The 17522-nt window shown below is 40.0% G+C and overlaps 1 long non-coding RNA gene across 1 annotated transcript; it reads left to right on the forward strand.

The window, feature by feature from the left end:
• Positions 1–297: 297 nt before the first annotated feature.
• On the forward strand, positions 298–16263 carry LOC121386326. Its single transcript, XR_005959633.1, has 2 exons — positions 298–347; positions 15969–16263. It is a non-coding gene; the product is annotated as an uncharacterized LOC121386326 (long non-coding RNA).
• Positions 16264–17522: the final 1259 nt, after the last annotated feature.

Below are 17522 nucleotides of genomic sequence, written 5' to 3' on the forward strand. Positions count from 1 at the left end.
AGTCGTGGTGCCTTGAAGCGAGCACTTTACCACTGGACTACGTCCCACCCCACATTTGATATAGTACATGTGTAATGCAAGCCCTGTGATAGAGGATAGCTCTTGGTCCGCCCTGATTAAATATTTAATCAAAACCTTGTATCACGCTGTCGGGCAGACCATTTGAAACGAAACCTGATTACTTTCTGACACCCGACCCGTTCGATATAAACGACATGTGCGGGACGTCAGGAACCGAGTAGGCGTGCTTGAACCTTCAGTAAACATAAGTTATTGTCACAGTACAGAACACGCCAACGTCAAGACTTGCGGGTATGATTGAGAGAAAATTGTAACTTCACTATAGGGTTGGTATTTTATTTTCTATTCTGTAATTTTTCCTTTTTTTTTAAATTTTATTTTGTTTATTGACATGATTAGAGTACATTGATATGTTAATAATCGGCTACTGGATGGCAAGCATTTTGTAATTGGATTTCCGCTGTATTCTGTCATTAGTAGCAAGTGCAAAATCCTATAGACACGATAGCACATAACTCGGCCTGTGATATACAAGCCGTGGTGCACAATGAGCCGACCGCCCACCAGTTTGAACTTTAAAAAAAAGAAGAAGGAAAAAGATAGATACTATTAAAAACAGCTTGTCTCGTTTAACGACACCACTTGAGAACATTAATTTATTAATTATCTGCTATTGGATATAAAAAATATGGTCATTTTGGCACAGTCGCAGAGAGGAAACCCGCTACATTTTTCCATTAGTAGCAATAGATCTTTATATGCACAATCACACAGACAGGATAGAACATACCTTTGATATACACCAGTCGTGGTGCACTGGCTGGAACGAGAAATAGCCCAATGGGCTCATCGAAGGGCATCGATCATCGATAGACCGCGCATCAGGCGTGCGCTCTACCACTGGGCTACGTCCGCCCCTTAGATAGCATTAAAGATAAACACAATAAATAGAAAGATTTTAAAGGTTTATTTCGTCTAAGTATTAAAGAAAAACGATCTCTCTCTCTCTCTCTCTCTCTCTCTCTCTCTCTCTCTCTCTCTCTCTCTCCATCCCTCGCGCTCTCTCTCCCTCTCCTCCCCGAGCTCTCCTCAGATCCTCTCCCTCCCTCCCTGCCTCCCTTCCCTCCATCCCTCCCTCCATCTATCTCTATCTCTCTTCTCTCTTCTCTCTCTCTCTCTCTCTCTCTCTCTCTCAATCTCCCTCCATCCCTCTCTCTCTCTCTCTTATCTCTCTCTCTCTCTCTCTCTCTCTCTCTCTCTCTCTCTCTCTCTCTCTCCCTCTCCCTCTCTCTCTCTCTCTCTCTCTCTCTCTCTCTCTCTCTCTCTCAATCTCTCTCTCTCTCTCTCTCTCTCTCTCTCTCTCTATCTATCTCTTCTTCTTCTCCTCTGATTCATGTCGTCCATCTGCTTATACTTGGAGGTGACTCGTGCAACCGCAATGGGCAAACGCGTGTAACATTCCGAATAGACTCTCCACTTTCCACAAGGAGCGTTTCAAGGCAGCATGTAACATACACGATGTTTGTTACTACTGCGTGAGTATTCCATGTAACATACATGATGTGTGTTACTACTGCGTGAGTATTTCATGTAGTATACACGATATTTGTTACTACTGCGTGAGTATTCCATGTAACATACACGATGTTTGTTACTACTTCGTGAGTATTCCATGTAACATACACGACGTGTGTTACTACTGCGTGAGTATTTCATGTAACATACACGACGTGTGCTACTACTGCTGAGTATTTCATGTAGTATACACGATGTGTGTTACTACTGCGTGAGTATTCCATGTAGTATGCACGATGTTTGTTACTACTGCGTGAGTATTCCATGTAACATACACGATGTGTGTTACTACTGCGTGAGTATTTCATGTAGTATACACGATGTGTGTTACTACTGCGTTAGTATTCCATGTAGTATACACGATGTTTGTTACTACTGCGTTAGTATTCCATGTAACATACACGATGTTTGTTACTACTGCGTGAGTATTTCATGTAGTATACAAGATGTGTGTTACTGACTGCGTGAGTATCCAGGTAGTATACGCAGCGAGGTTAGTCTATACTGCGGTGAGTATTTCATGTAGTATACACGATGTGTGTTACTACTGCGCGAGTATTTCATGTATTATACACGATGTGTGTTACTACTGCGTGAGTATTCCATGTGGCATACACGATGTTTGTTACTACTGCGTGAGTATTCCATGTGGTATACACGATGTGCGTTACTACAGCGTGAGTATTCCATGTGGCATACACGATGTTTGTTACTACAGCGTGAGTATTCTATTTGGCATACACGATGTTTGTTACTACTGCGTGAGTATTCCATGTGGTATACACGATGTGTGTTACTACAGCGTGAGTATTCCATGTGGCATACACGATGTTGGTTATACAGCGTGGATTCTGCTGTGAGTCATACACGATGTTGTGTACTCAACGTGAGTATTCCATGTGCATACACGACGTGTGTTCTACAGCATGAGTATTCAATGTAGTATGCACGATGTGTTGTTACTATGGCGTGAGTATTCCATGAACATACACGCTGTGTGTTACTACTGCGTGAGTAATTATCATGTAGCTATACACGATGTGTGTTACTACTGCGTTAGTATTCCATGTAGTATACACGATGTTTGTTACTACTGCGTTAGTATTCCATGTAACATACACGATGTTTGTTACTACTGCGTGAGTATTTCATGTAGTATACACGATGTGTGTTACTACTGCGTGAGTATTCCATGTAGTATACACGATGTTTGTTACTACTGCGTGAGTATTTCATGTAGTATACACGATGTGTGTTACTACTGCGCGAGTATTTCATGTATGCATACCGATGTGTGTACTACTGCGTGAGTATCCATGTGGCATACACGATGTTGTTACTACTGCGTGAGTTTCCATGTGGTATACACGATGTGGCGGTTACGAGATGTCAGTAGTTCATGTGGCCATACACGATGTTGGTACTACAGCGGTGAGTATTCTATTTGCATACACGATGTTTGTGATACTGCGTGAGTATTCCATGTGGTATACACGATGTGTGTTACTACAGCGTGCGTATTCCATGTGAGCATACACGATGTGTTGTTACTACAGCGTGAGTATTCTATGTGACATACACGATGTTTGTTACTACAACGTGAGTAATCCAACGGTGGCCCATACACGACCCCCCCCCAGTGTGTTACCATGCACAGCCTACCTGAGTATTCACATGTACGTCGTATGCACGATGTTGTCTACTGACTGCGTGGAGTATATCCATGTAACATACACGATGTGTGTTACTACTGCGTGAGTATTCACTCTAGGTCAGTACACGATGTGTGTTACTAACTGCGTTAGTATTCCATGTAGTATACACGCTGCGCCCGTTTTGTACCCGCTGCGAATTCGTATTACAGTAGCTGACCTCATACACGATGTTTGTTACTACTGCGTGAGTATTTCATGTAGTATACAAGAATCCACGATTCTGCGTGGTACTACTGCGTGAGTATTCCAGGTAGTATACCCGAGGTTTGTTACTACTGGCGTGAGTATTCATGTAGTATACACGATGTGTGTTACTCTGCGCGGAGTATTTCATGTATTATACACGACGTGTGTGTACTACTGCGTGAGTATTCCATGTGGATATACACGATGTTTGTTATACTGCGTGAGTATTCCACTGTGGATACACGATGTGCGTATACAGCGTGAGTATCCATGTGGCATACACGATGTTGTTACTACAGCGTGAGTATTCTATTTGGCATACACGATGTTTGTTATACTGAGTGAGTATGTCCATGTGGTATACCCTATGTTGTGTACTTACAGCGTGAGTATTCCATGTGGCATTACACGATGTTGTTACTACAGCGTGAGTATTCTATGTGGCATACACGACGTGTTAGCTTATACATCATGAGGTAGTTCCATGGTAGTATACACGATGATTTGTATTCGGTCACGTGTGAGTTATTAGACGTGGAATACACGACGTGTGCTCACTACTTGGTGTGACGGTATTGACTGTCTGGCATACACGAGGTGTGCTACTACTGTGTGAGTATTCCATGTGGCGTACACCGGACATGGTGTTACTACAAACGTGGTATTCCATGTATGATACACGATATTGGTTACTATCTCTGTGAGTGATCAAGTGAAAGCAGAACGATATTTGTTATTCCGGGTGTTGAGTATTACGTTTTCATACCCGGGGGTGCCTACTTAGACTGTTGTGAGAAGCCTATTATTCGCGTATACGTAGTATAGTATCGAGACAACCCACGTGAAGTAGTTTACTTCTCTGTGAGTCTTTAATATAAGAGACATGACGTTTTACTACTGTGTGAGTAATTTAAATAAGAGATACACTACGTTGCGTTACTACTTTATGAGTTATTTAATATAAGAGACACGACGTGTGGCTAAATACTGTGTGAGTCCATTCTTGTGTAACTACACGATCGTGTGTCACTTCTCTGTGAGTCTTAATATAAGAGACACGACGGTTCCTACTGTGTGAAGTATTTACACTAAAAGCACGGGTTGGCCTGGGCGTGGTTGCTGTGGAGGTGACTCGTGCAAACCGCAATGGGCAAACGCGTGTAACATATGAATTGTATTTCTCCAATTTCCACAAGGAGCGTTTCAAGGCAGCATGTAACATACACGATGTTTGTTACTACTGCGTGAGTATTCCATGTAACATACATGATGTGTGTTACTACTGCGTGAGTATTTCATGTAGTATACACGATATTTGTTACTACTGCGTGAGTATTCCATGTAACATACACGATGTTTGTTACTACTTCGTGAGTATTCCATGTAACATACACGACGTGTGTTACTACTGCGTGAGTATTTCATGTAACATACACGACGTGTGCTACTACTGCTGAGTATTTCATGTAGTATACACGATGTGTGTTACTACTGCGTTAGTATTCCATGTAGTATACACGATGTTTGTTACTACTGCGTTAGTATTCCATGTAACATACACGATGTTTGTTACTACTGCGTGAGTATTCCATGTAGTATGCACGGTGTTTGTTACTACTGCGTGAGTATTCCATGTAACATACACGATGTGTGTTACTACTGCGTGATTATTTCATGTAGTATACACGATGTGTGTTACTACTGCGTTAGTATTCCATGTAGTATACACGATGTTTGTTACTACTGCGTTAGTATTCCATGTAACATACACGATGTTTGTTACTACTGCGTGAGTATTTCATGTAGTATACACGATGTGTGTTACTAATGCGTGAGTATTCCATGTGGTATACACGATGTGCGTTACTACAGTGTGAGTATTCCATGTGGCATACACGATGTTTGTTACTACAGCGTGAGTATTCTATTTGGCATACACGATGTTTGTTACTACTGCGTGAGTATTCCATGTGGCATACACGACGTGTGTTACTACAGCATGAGTATTCCATGTAGTATACACGATATTTGTTATTGCTAACTGTTAGGTGTATTACAGACGGACACGGTGTGTGAGTATTAGATGTGGCATACACGACGTGTGCTACTACTGTGTGAGTATTACACGTGGCATACACGACGTGTGCTACTACTGTGTGAGTATTCCATGTGGCATACACGACGTGTGTTACTACAGCATGAGTATTCCATGTAGTATACACGATATTTGTTATTGCGGTGTGAGTATTAGACGTGGCATACACGACGTGTGCTACTACTGTGTGAGTATTACACGTGGCATACACGACGTGTGCTACTACTGTGTGAGTATTCCATGTGGCATACACGACATGTGTTACTACAACGTGAGTATTCCATGTAGTATACACGATATTGGTTACTACTCTGTGAGTGATTCATGTGACATACACGATATTTGTTATTACGGTGTGAGTATTACGTTGCATACACGACGTGTGCTACTACTGTGTGAGTATTTAATATAAGAGACACGACGTGTGCTACTACTGTGTGAGTATTTAATATAAGAGACACGACGTGTGCTACTACTGTATGAGTATTTAATATAAGAGACACGACGTGTTACTACTGTATGAGTATTTAATATAAGAGACACGACGTGTGTTATTTTTGTATGAGTATTTAATATAAGAGACACGACGTGTGTTACTACTGTGTGAGTATTTAATATAAGAGACACGACGTGTGCTACTACTGTGTGAGTATTTAATATAAGAGACACGACGTGTGCTACTACTGTGTGAGTATTTAATATAAGAGACACGACGTGTGTTATTTCTGTGTGAGTATTTAATATAAGAGACACGACGTGTTACTACTGTGTGACTATTTAATATAAGAGACACGGCGTGTGTTATTTCTGTGTGAGTATTTAATATAAGAGACACGACGTGTGTTACTACTGTGTGAGTATTTAATATAAGAGACACGACGTGTGCTACTACTGTGTGAGTATTTAATATAAGAGACACGACGTGTGCTACTACTGTGTGAGTATTTAATATAAGAGACACGACGTGTGCTACTACTGTGTGAGTATTTAATATAAGAGACACGACGTGTGCTACTACTGTGTGAGTATTTAATATAAGAGACACGACGTGTGTTATTTCTGTGTGAGTATTTAATATAAGAGACACGACGTGTTACTACTGTGTGACTATTTAATATAAGAGACACGGCGTGTGTTATTTCTGTGTGAGTATTTATATAAGAGACACGACGTGTGTTACTACTGTGTGAGTATTTAATATAAGAGACACGACGTGTGTTACTACTGTGTGAGTATTTAATATAAGAGACACGACGTGTGCTACTACTGTGTGAGTATTTAATATAAGAGACACGACGTGTGCTACTACTGTGTGAGTATTTAATATAAGAGACACGACGTGTGCTACTACTGTGTGAGTATCTAATATAAGAGACACGACGTGTGCTACTACTGTGTGAGTATTTAATATAAGAGACACGACGTGTGTTATTTCTGTGTGAGTATTTAATATAAGAGACACGACGTGTTACTACTGTATGAGTATTTAATATAAGAGACACGACGTGTGTTATTTCTGTGTGAGTATTTAATATAAGAGACACGACGTGTGCTACTACTGTGTGAGTATTTAATATAAGAGACACGGCGTGTGTTATTTCTGTGTGAGTATTTAATATAAGAGACACGACGTGTGTTACTACTGTGTGAGTATTTAATATAAGAGACACGACGTGTGCTACTACTGTGTGAGTATTTAATATAAGAGACACGACGTGTGCTACTAGTGTGAGTATTTAATATAAGAGACACGACGTGTGCTACTACTGTGTGAGTATTTAATATAAGAGACACGACGTGTGTTACTACTGTGTGAGTATTTAATATAAGAGACACGACGTGTGTTACTACTGTGTGAGTATTTAATATAAGAGACACGACGTGTGCTACTACTGTGTGAGTATTTAATATAAGAGACACGACGTGTGCTACTACTGTGTGAGTATTTAATATAAGAGACACGACGTGTGCTACTACTGTGTGAGTATTTAATATAAGAGACACGACGTGTGCTACTACTGTGTGAGTATTTCTTGTAACATGCACGACGTGTGTCACTTCTCTGTGAGTCTTTAATATAAGAGACACGACGTGTTACTACTGTGTGAGTATTTAATATAAAAGACACGGCGTGTGTTATTTCTGTGTGAGTATTTAATATAAGAGACACGGCGTTTTACTTATGTGTGTGTATTTAATATAAGAGACACGACGTGTGTTACTTCTGTGTGAGTATTTAATATAAGAGACACGCCGTGTGTTACTACTGTGTGAGTATTTAATATAAAAGACACGCCGTGTGTTACTACTGTGTGAGTATTTAATATAAGAGACACGCCGTGTGTTACTACTGTGTGAGTATTTAATATAAGAGACACGCCGTGTGTTACTACTGTTTGAGTATTGGATATAAGAGACACGGCGTGTGTTACTACTGTGTGAGTATTTAATATAAGAGACACGGCGTGTGTTACTACTGTTTGAGTATTTAATACAAGAGACACGGCGTGTGTTACTACTGTGTGAGTATTTAATATAAGAGACACGACGTGTGTTATTTTTGTATGAGTATTGGATATAAGAGACACGGCGTGTGTTACTACTGTGTGAGTATTTAATATAAGAGACACGGCGTGTGTTACTACTGTGTGAGTATTTAATATAAGAGACACGCCGTGTGTTATTTTTGTATGAGTATTGGATATAAGAGACACGGCGTGTGTTACTACTGTTTGAGTATTTAATACAAGAGACACGGCGTGTGTTACTACTGTGTGAGTATTTAATATAAGAGACACGACGTGTGTTACTTCTGTGTGAGTATTTAATATAAGAGACAAGCCGTGTGTTACTACTGTGTGAGTATTTAATATAAGAGACACGCCGTGTGTTACTTCTGTGTGAGTATTTAATATAAAAGACACGCCGTGTGTTACTACTGTGTGAGTATTTAATATAAGAGACACGCCGTGTGTTATTTTTGTATGAGTATTGGATATAAGAGACACGGCGTGTGTTACTACTGTGTGAGTATTTAATATAAGAGACACGGCGTGTGTTACTACTGTTTGAGTATTTAATACAAGAGACACGGCGTGTGTTACTACTGTGTGAGTATTTAATATAAGAGACACGACGTGTGTTATTTTTGTATGAGTATTGGATATAAGAGACACGGCGTGTGTTACTACTGTGTGAGTATTTAATATAAGAGAAACGGCGTCTGTTACTACTGTTTGAGTATTTAATACAAGAGACACGGCGTGTGTTACTACTGTGTGAGTATTTAATATAAGAGACACGACGTGTGTTCTTTTTGTATGAGTATTGGATATAAGAGACACGGCGTGTGTTACTACTGTGTGAGTATTTAATATAAGAGACACGGCGTGTGTTACTACTGTTTGAGTATTTAATACAAGAGACACGGCGTGTGTTACTACTGTGTGAGTATTTAATATAAAAGACACGACGTGTGTTACTTCTGTGTGAGTATTTAATATAAGAGACACACTGTTTGTTACTATGTATGACAGTTTAATATAAAAGACACGCCGTGTGTGTTACTTCTGTGTGAGTATTTGATACAATAGACACGGCGTGTGTTACTATTGTGTGGGTATTTAACATAAGAATTACGCCGTGTGTTACTTCTGTGTGAGTATTTAATATAAGAGATATGTCATGTGTTGCTACTGTTTGAGTATTTAATATAAGAGACACGACGTGTGTTACTACTGTGTGTGTATTTAATATAAGAGACACGACGTGTGTTACTACTGTGTGACTATTGGATATAAGAGACACGGCGTGTATTACTACTGTGTGACTATTGGATATAAGAGACACGGCGTGTATTACTACTGTGTGAGTATTTAATATAAGAGACACGACGTGTGTTACTACTGTGTGAGTATTTAATATAAGAGACACGACGTGTGTTACTACTGTGTGTGTATTTAATATAAGAGACACGACGTGTGTTACTACTGTGTGACTATTGGATATAAGAGACACGGCGTGTATTACTACTGTGTGACTATTGGATATAAGAGACACGGCGTGTATTACTACTGTGTGAGTATTTAATATAAGAGACACGACGTGTGTTACTACTGTGTGAGTATTGGATATAAGAGACACGGCGTGTGTTACTACTGTGTTAGTATTTAATATAAGAGACACGGCGTGTATTACTACCGTGTGAGTATTTAATATAAGAGATATGTCGTGTGTCACTACTGTGTGAGTATTTAATATAAGAGATATGTCGTGTGTCACTACTGTGTGAGTATTTAATATAAGAGACACGCCGTGTGTTACTACTGTGTTAGTATTTAATATAAGAGACACGCCGTGTGTTACTACTGTGTTAGTATTTAATATAAGAGATATGTCGTGTGTCACTACTGTGTGAGTATTTAATATAAGAGACACGCCGTGTGTTACTACTGTGTGAGTATTTAATATAAGAGATATGTCGTGTGTCACTACTGTGTGAGTATTTAATATAAGAGACACGCCTAGTGTTATTTTTGTATGAGTATTTAATATAAGAGACACGTGTGTTACTTCTGTGAGAGTATTTTATATAAGAGACACGGCGTGTGTTACTTCGGTGTATTTCAAGTTAGTGTGTTACTCCTGGGTGTATATGTCATGTAACAGACACGTGTGTTACTTCTGGGTGTATGTGCCATGTAACATACAAGTGTGTTACTTCTGGGTGTATATGTCATGTAACAGACACGGGTGCTACTCCTGGGTGTATATGTCATGTAACAGACACGGGTGTTACTTCTGGGTGTATATGTCATGTAACAGACACGGGTGTTACTCCTGGGTGTATATGGCATGTAACAGACACGGGTGTTACTTCTGGGTGTATATGGCATGTAACAGACACGGGTGTTACTTCTGGGTGTATATGTCATGTAACAGACACGTGTGTTACTTCTGGGTGTATATGTCATGTAACAGACACGTGTGTTACTTCTGGGTGTATATGTCATGTAACAGACACGGGTGTTACTTCTGGGTGTATATGTCATGTAACAGACACGGGTGTTACTTCTGGGTGTATATGTCATGTAACAGACACGTGTGTTACTCCTGGGTGTATATGGCATGTAACAGACACGGGTGTTACTTCTGGGTGTATATGTCATGTAACAGACACGGGTGCTACTCCTGGGTGTATATGTCATGTAACAGACACGGGTGTTACTCCTGGGTGTATATGTCATGTAACAGACACGGGTGTTACTTCTGGGTGTATATGGCATGTAACAGACACGGGTGTTACTTCTGGGTGTATATGTCATGTAACAGACACGTGTGTTACTTCTGGGTGTATATGTCATGCAACAGACACGTGTGTTACTCCTGGGTGTATATGTCATGTAACAGACACGGGTGTTACTTCTGTAAATTTAATGTGACAAACACGACGAGTATTACGTCTGTGTGAGTATTTCATGTAACATACACATTTTAAAATGAATTTATTACGTTTTCCAACGTGTCGGCTACCGCTAGGAATAATGGATGCAACATAAGTCAGTAGAGGTTTAATTGGTTTCTAGTCAGTTTGAGTGAAAAAGAAACCAATGAATTGACATATAACTCTACAATGAATTGACATATAACTCTACAATGAATCGACATATAACGCTACAATGAATTGACATATAACGCTACAATGAATTGACATATAACTCTACAATGAATTGACATATAACTCTACAATGAATTGACATATAACGCTACAATGAATTGACATATAACTCTACAATGAATTGACATATAACTCTACAATGAATCGGCATATAACTCTACAATGAATAATGTTAAATCTTATATTAAAACATATTTCTGAGACCTTAACCCTTACTAACTCATATGTTTTACAGAACTATGTTTTACAAAAATGTATACGTAAATAAAAAAGGTTTCTTAACAAATTGTCATCAAAGTATATAGATTAATTTAATTTTTAATACATGACAAAATGCTAGAAGAGCTTTAGCTGCATTGCTATCGAAGTAATCGATAACAGTTTGGGCTATTTGTCGTTCCAGCCAATGCATCATGACTGCTATATCAAAGGACGTGGTATGTGTTATCCTATTTTTGCATATTAAAGATCCCTTTCTACTAATGGAAAATATGTAGCGGGTTTCCTCTCTAAGACCTGAGGTTAAAATTACCAAATGTTTGACACCCAATAGCCGATGATTAATAATTGCTCTAGTGGTGTTGTTAAACAGAACAAGCTGAGACTAAAGGTAAAACAGTGCGTTCTCTAAGCTGGCTGTTCCATCAGTTTTCTTCATATCTGCATTGTAAAATAAGATTTAGTTTGATGATCATTTGTAAAGAAATCTTTTCATTTACACTTAATTTTTAAAAAAGGAAGTTATTTTTGTTTAACACGTATGAGAGATAGACGGGCATTTGGACGGTAATGAGTGCGTCATAACAGTCCAAAGTACTGAGTGTGCCATAACAGTCTAAAGTACTGAGTGTGCCATAACAGTCCAAAGTACTGAGTGCGTCATAACAGTCCAAAGTACTGAGTGCGCCATAACAGTCTAAAGTACTGAGTGTGCCATAACAGTCTAAAGTACTGAGTGTGCCATAACAGTCCAAAGTACTGAGTGTGCCATAACATTCCAAAGTACTGAGTGTGCCATAACAGTCTAAAGTACTAAGTGTGCCATAACAGTCCAAAGTATTGAGTGTGCCATAACAGTCTAAAGTACTGAGTGCGTCATAACAGTCCAAAGTACTGAGTGTGCCATAACAGTCTAAAGTACTGAGTGCGTCATAACAGTCCAAAGTACTGAGTGTGCCATAACAGTCCAAAGTACTGAGTGTGCCATAACAGTCTAAAGTACTGAGTGTGCCATAACAGTCCAAAGTACTGAGTGTGCCATAACAGTCTAAAGTACTGAGTGTGCCATAACAGTCCAAAGTACTGAGTGTGCCATAACAGTCTAAAGTACTGAGTGCGTCATAACAGTCCAAAGTACTGAGTGTGCCATAACAGTCCAAAGTACTGAGTGTGCCATAACAGTCCAAAGTACTGAGGGCGTCATAACAGTCTAAAGTACTGAGTGCGCCATAACAGTTCAAAGTACTGAGTGTGCCATAACAGTCCAAAGTACTGAGTGTGCCATAACAGTCTAAAGTACTGAGTGTGCCATAACAGTCCAAAGTACTGAGTGTGCCATAACAGTCTAAAGTACTGAGTGCGTCATAACAGTCCAAAGTACTGAGTGTGCCATAACAGTCCAAAGTACTGAGTGTGCCATAACAGTCTAAAGTACTGAGTGTGCCATAACAGTCCAAAGTACTGAGTGTGCCATAACAGTCTAAAGTACTGAGTGTGCCATAACAGTCCAAAGTACTGAGTGTGCCATAACAGTCTAAAGTACTGAGTGCGTCATAACAGTCCAAAGTACTGAGTGTGCCATAACAGTCCAAAGTACTGAGTGTGCCATAACAGTCCAAAGTACTGAGTGTGCCATAACAGTCTAAAGTACTGAGTGCGTCATAACAGTCCAAAGTACTGAGTGTGCCATAACAGTCCAAAGTACTGAGTGTGCCATAACAGTCCAAAGTACTGAGTGTGCCATAACAGTCTAAAGTACTGAGTGTGCCATAACAGTCCAAAGTACTGAGTGTGCCATAACAGTCTAAAGTACTGAGTGTGCCATAACAGTCCAAAGTACTGAGTGTGCCATAACAGTCCAAAGTACTGAGTGTGCCATAACAGTCTAAAGTACTGAGTGTGCCATAACAGTCCAAAGTACTGAGTGTGCCATAACAGTCTAAAGTACTGAGTGCGTCATAACAGTCTAAAGTACTGAGTGTGCCATAACAGTCCAAAGTACTGAGTGTGCCATAACAGTCCAAAGTACTGAGTGCGTCATAACAGTCCAAAGTACTGAGTGTGCCATAACAGTCCAAAGTACTGAGTGTGCCATAACAGTCCAAAGTACTGAGTGTGCCATAACAGTCTAAAGTACTGAGTGCGTCATAACAGTCCAAAGTACTGAGTGTGCCATAACAGTCTAAAGTACTGAGTGCGTCATAACAGTCCAAAGTACTGAGTGTGCCATAACAGTCTAAAGTACTGAGTGTGCCATAACAGTCTAAAGTACTGAGTGTGCCATAACAGTCTAAAGTACTGAGTGTGCCATAACAGTCCAAAGTACTGAGTGTGCCATAACAGTCTAAAGTACTGAGTGCATCGTTACCGTCCAAAGTAATGAGATCGTCACAACCGCCAAAAGTACTGAGGGCGTCATACCCGTCCAAAGTAATGAGTGCGTCATAACCGTGCAAAGTAATGCGTGCGTCAGTAGTATCCAGGCCTGTTGAGAGTCATGATTGACATACTTTCCCGTGATCACGTGACCTTGGTAGGAGACAATGGGCTTTGTGTAGGAAACAATGGCCTTTGTATAGGTGGGTGCAGGTGTCTGACCTTGGTAGGAAACAATGGCTTTCTTTCTCTATAGCAATGGGCTGGGGGTGTTTCACACACACACACACACACACACACACACACACACACACACTAGTTACCACCTTCGCGTTTGACCTAATTCAGTCAACACCAGCACCCGCGCGCGCGCGCACACACACACACACACACACACACACACACACAAGTTTGTATTTAATTATGAAATACTGGCCCCATAAGGGGTATGAGATTGTATATATAAAAGATCCCTTGTTACTCATGGAAAAAATTTAGCGGGTTTCCTCTCTAAAACTGTCAAAATTATGTTTTTCATCCAATAACCGATGATTCATAAATCAATGTCCTCTAGTGATGTCGCTAAACACGAACAAACTTTGACGGTCAGTGTGCATACCATAACAAATTTATTCTGCTACTTAAGACGGGCACGCGTCGGTATGTCTTTTGCAGTTCACCTGGCTTCATAAACACTCGGAGAGGCGTGATCAAATGCCTTTGTATGAGGGCTGATGAAGAGGTCTGATAAAGTACTCCTCTATTATAAAGCGAATGAATGAATGGCTGAATGACGACAACAAAGAAAACGTCGACAATGTGCTAACGAAATACAAATGAATGAAAATCATCACACACGCATTTTGTTTGGCGACATGAAAGCCTCACTTTAGACCAAACAGTCAGCAAACAGCTACAGTCCTTCCCCACGAGACATATTTTAACGGCTATTATTTTGGGTGTCTAGAATAAAACACTGTGAAAAAACATTCACGTCTATGTCCACTGTGAATACAAAAACACAACAACACAATAGACGTTATACAATGAAGCCAAAACCAACGCCAGACTTACACCTGGCCTGTACATATTGTTATTATTAATTGTTGTTGTTTCTTTGCTTTTATTTGTTTGCTGACACCAGTTTGTTTGGTAATATGCAATAAATTGAATTGAATTCACCATGATCGCACACCTACACAGAGGCCATTGTCTCTTACCATGATCGCATACCTTTCCAAGGCCATTGTTTCCTATCAAGACCATACATCTGCACCCACCTATACAAAGGCCATTGTTTCCTATACAAAAGCCATTGTGTCATTGTTTCCTACACAAAGACCATTGTGTCATTGTCTCCTACACAAAAGCCATTGTTTCCTACCGAGGCCATACACCTGCACCCCCCCCCCCCCCCCCCCCCCCCATACAAAGGACATTGTTTCCTATACAAAAGCCATTGTTTCCTACCAAGGTCAGACACCTGCACCCAACTATACAAAGGCCATTGTTTCCTACACAAAGCCCATTGTCTCCTACCAAGGTCACGTGATCACGGGAAAGTAGGTCAATCATGACTGTCAACAGGCCTGGATACTACTTGCGTCATAATCGTGCAAAGTAATGCGTGCGTCATACCCGTCCAAAGTATTGAGTGCGTCATAATCGTCCAAAGTATTGAGTGCGTCATAACCGTCCAAAGCAATGAGTGCGTCATAACCGTCCAAAGTAATGCGTGCGTCATAATCGTCCAAAGTATTGAGTGCGTCATAACCGTTCAAAGCAATGAGTGCGTCATAACCGTCCAAAGTAATGCGTGCGTCATAATCGTCCAAAGTATTGAGTGCGTCATAACCGTCCAAAGCAATGAGTGCGTCATAACCGTCAAAAGTAGTGCGTGCGTCATAATCGTCCAAAGTAACTAGAGCGTCATAACCGTCCAAATGTCCGTCTAGCTCCCTCAGACTACAGTTTCATGATTAAAATAGCCGGGACGTCGCCAAAACATAGGACAAAAATTGCAACGAATAATTCGTGTGTCTTGAACTTTACATGATACGGAATTTTCGGGCAGTGTGTATTTAAAGTCTGTTTGCACTTACAGGGTAATCGAAAACATATTAGTCTGAAATCGTGTGACAAGTATATCTACTTCAACATGAAGAACTGGTGTGCAAGTGCCTGCCGGATGGGACACTGCACATAATCTGCCTGGATGTACTATCTCGCTGTGACGAGCGGCGGTAGCAAATACTACAGAAAGACGTCGCCATCGTGATGCGCACAGAAATGAGTTTCCGGTTGCATGGAATAAGCCAATCAGTGGAAACGTGTCAGTGCAAAGAGGGAGGTAACTCAAGGTTTTGTTTCCATCTGTGCAATAAACAAAGTTAACGGCATTGTTTTTGTTTTCATCTTTAGCAATTGTTGCCTGCCTGCCTGCCTGTGTATGTGTGTGTGTGTGTGTGTGTGTGTGTGTGTGTGTGTGTGTGTATAATATATAAATATATATATATATATATATATATATATATATATATATATATATATATATATGTGTGTGTGTGTGTGTGTGTGTGTGTGTGTGTGTGTGTATATAAATATATATATATATATATATATATATATATGTATGTGTGTATGTATATATATATATATATATATATATATATATATGTGTGTGTGTGTGTGTGTGTGTGTGTGTGTGTCTGTGTGTGTGTGTATATATACACTGGCGTAGGAAACGGGGGTGGGTGGGTGTGACAATGTGGGAGCAGCGATGTTTATATATATATATATATATACATACATACATACATATATATATATATATATATATAAATAACGTAACTATATATATATATACCGTTCTCTTCATAGAGCGAGCATATCGGTATGTGTGTGTGTTGGTGTACGTGTGCGCCGTGCGTAACTGTGTGTATACAGATAGAGAGAGAAAGAGATAGAGAGATACATACATAGATATAGAGAGAGAGAGAGAGAGAGAGAGAGAGAGAGAGAGAGAGAGAGAGAGAGAGAGAGAGAGAGAGAGAGAGAGAGAGAGAGAGAGAGAGAGAGAGAGAGAGAGAGAGAGAGAGAGAGAGAGAGAGGAGATATGGGGCGGGTGGGTATTACCAGAGTGTTTTTCGGTATCGCCAATATCATATATTAGGAATACAAATTGTATTATGCGACCCTCTGGCGGGCATAATACATTATTTGTATCCCTAATATATGATATTGACGATACCGAAATACACGAGGGTAATAATCTCTTTAACATATAATCTCAAACTTAATACATGTTTTTGTAAACTGTACACGCAACTTTAATTACAGTCCGCCATTACTTGATATTCAAATGCCCTATGAATATGTGACGCTGTGTCTTTTTGAATGGAAATGAGGTCATTTTGGATATCCCCGTAGGTGGCTATATCTCGTTCCAGCCAGTGCACCACGACTGGTATATCAAAGGCCGTGGTATGTGCTATCCTGTCTGTGAGATGGTGTTACTAATGAAACAATGTAGCTGACATCCAATAGCCGATGATTAATAAATCAATGTGCTCTAGTGGTGTCGTTAAACAACACAAACAAGCAAAGTGTTTATTTCATCAAGATAGAGTTTTATTTCAGGGTATTAAAACAGAAACGT

Source organism: Gigantopelta aegis, chromosome 12, assembly GCF_016097555.1.
Source record: "Gigantopelta aegis isolate Gae_Host chromosome 12, Gae_host_genome, whole genome shotgun sequence".
Taxonomy (NCBI): Eukaryota; Metazoa; Mollusca; class Gastropoda; order Neomphalida; family Peltospiridae; genus Gigantopelta; species Gigantopelta aegis.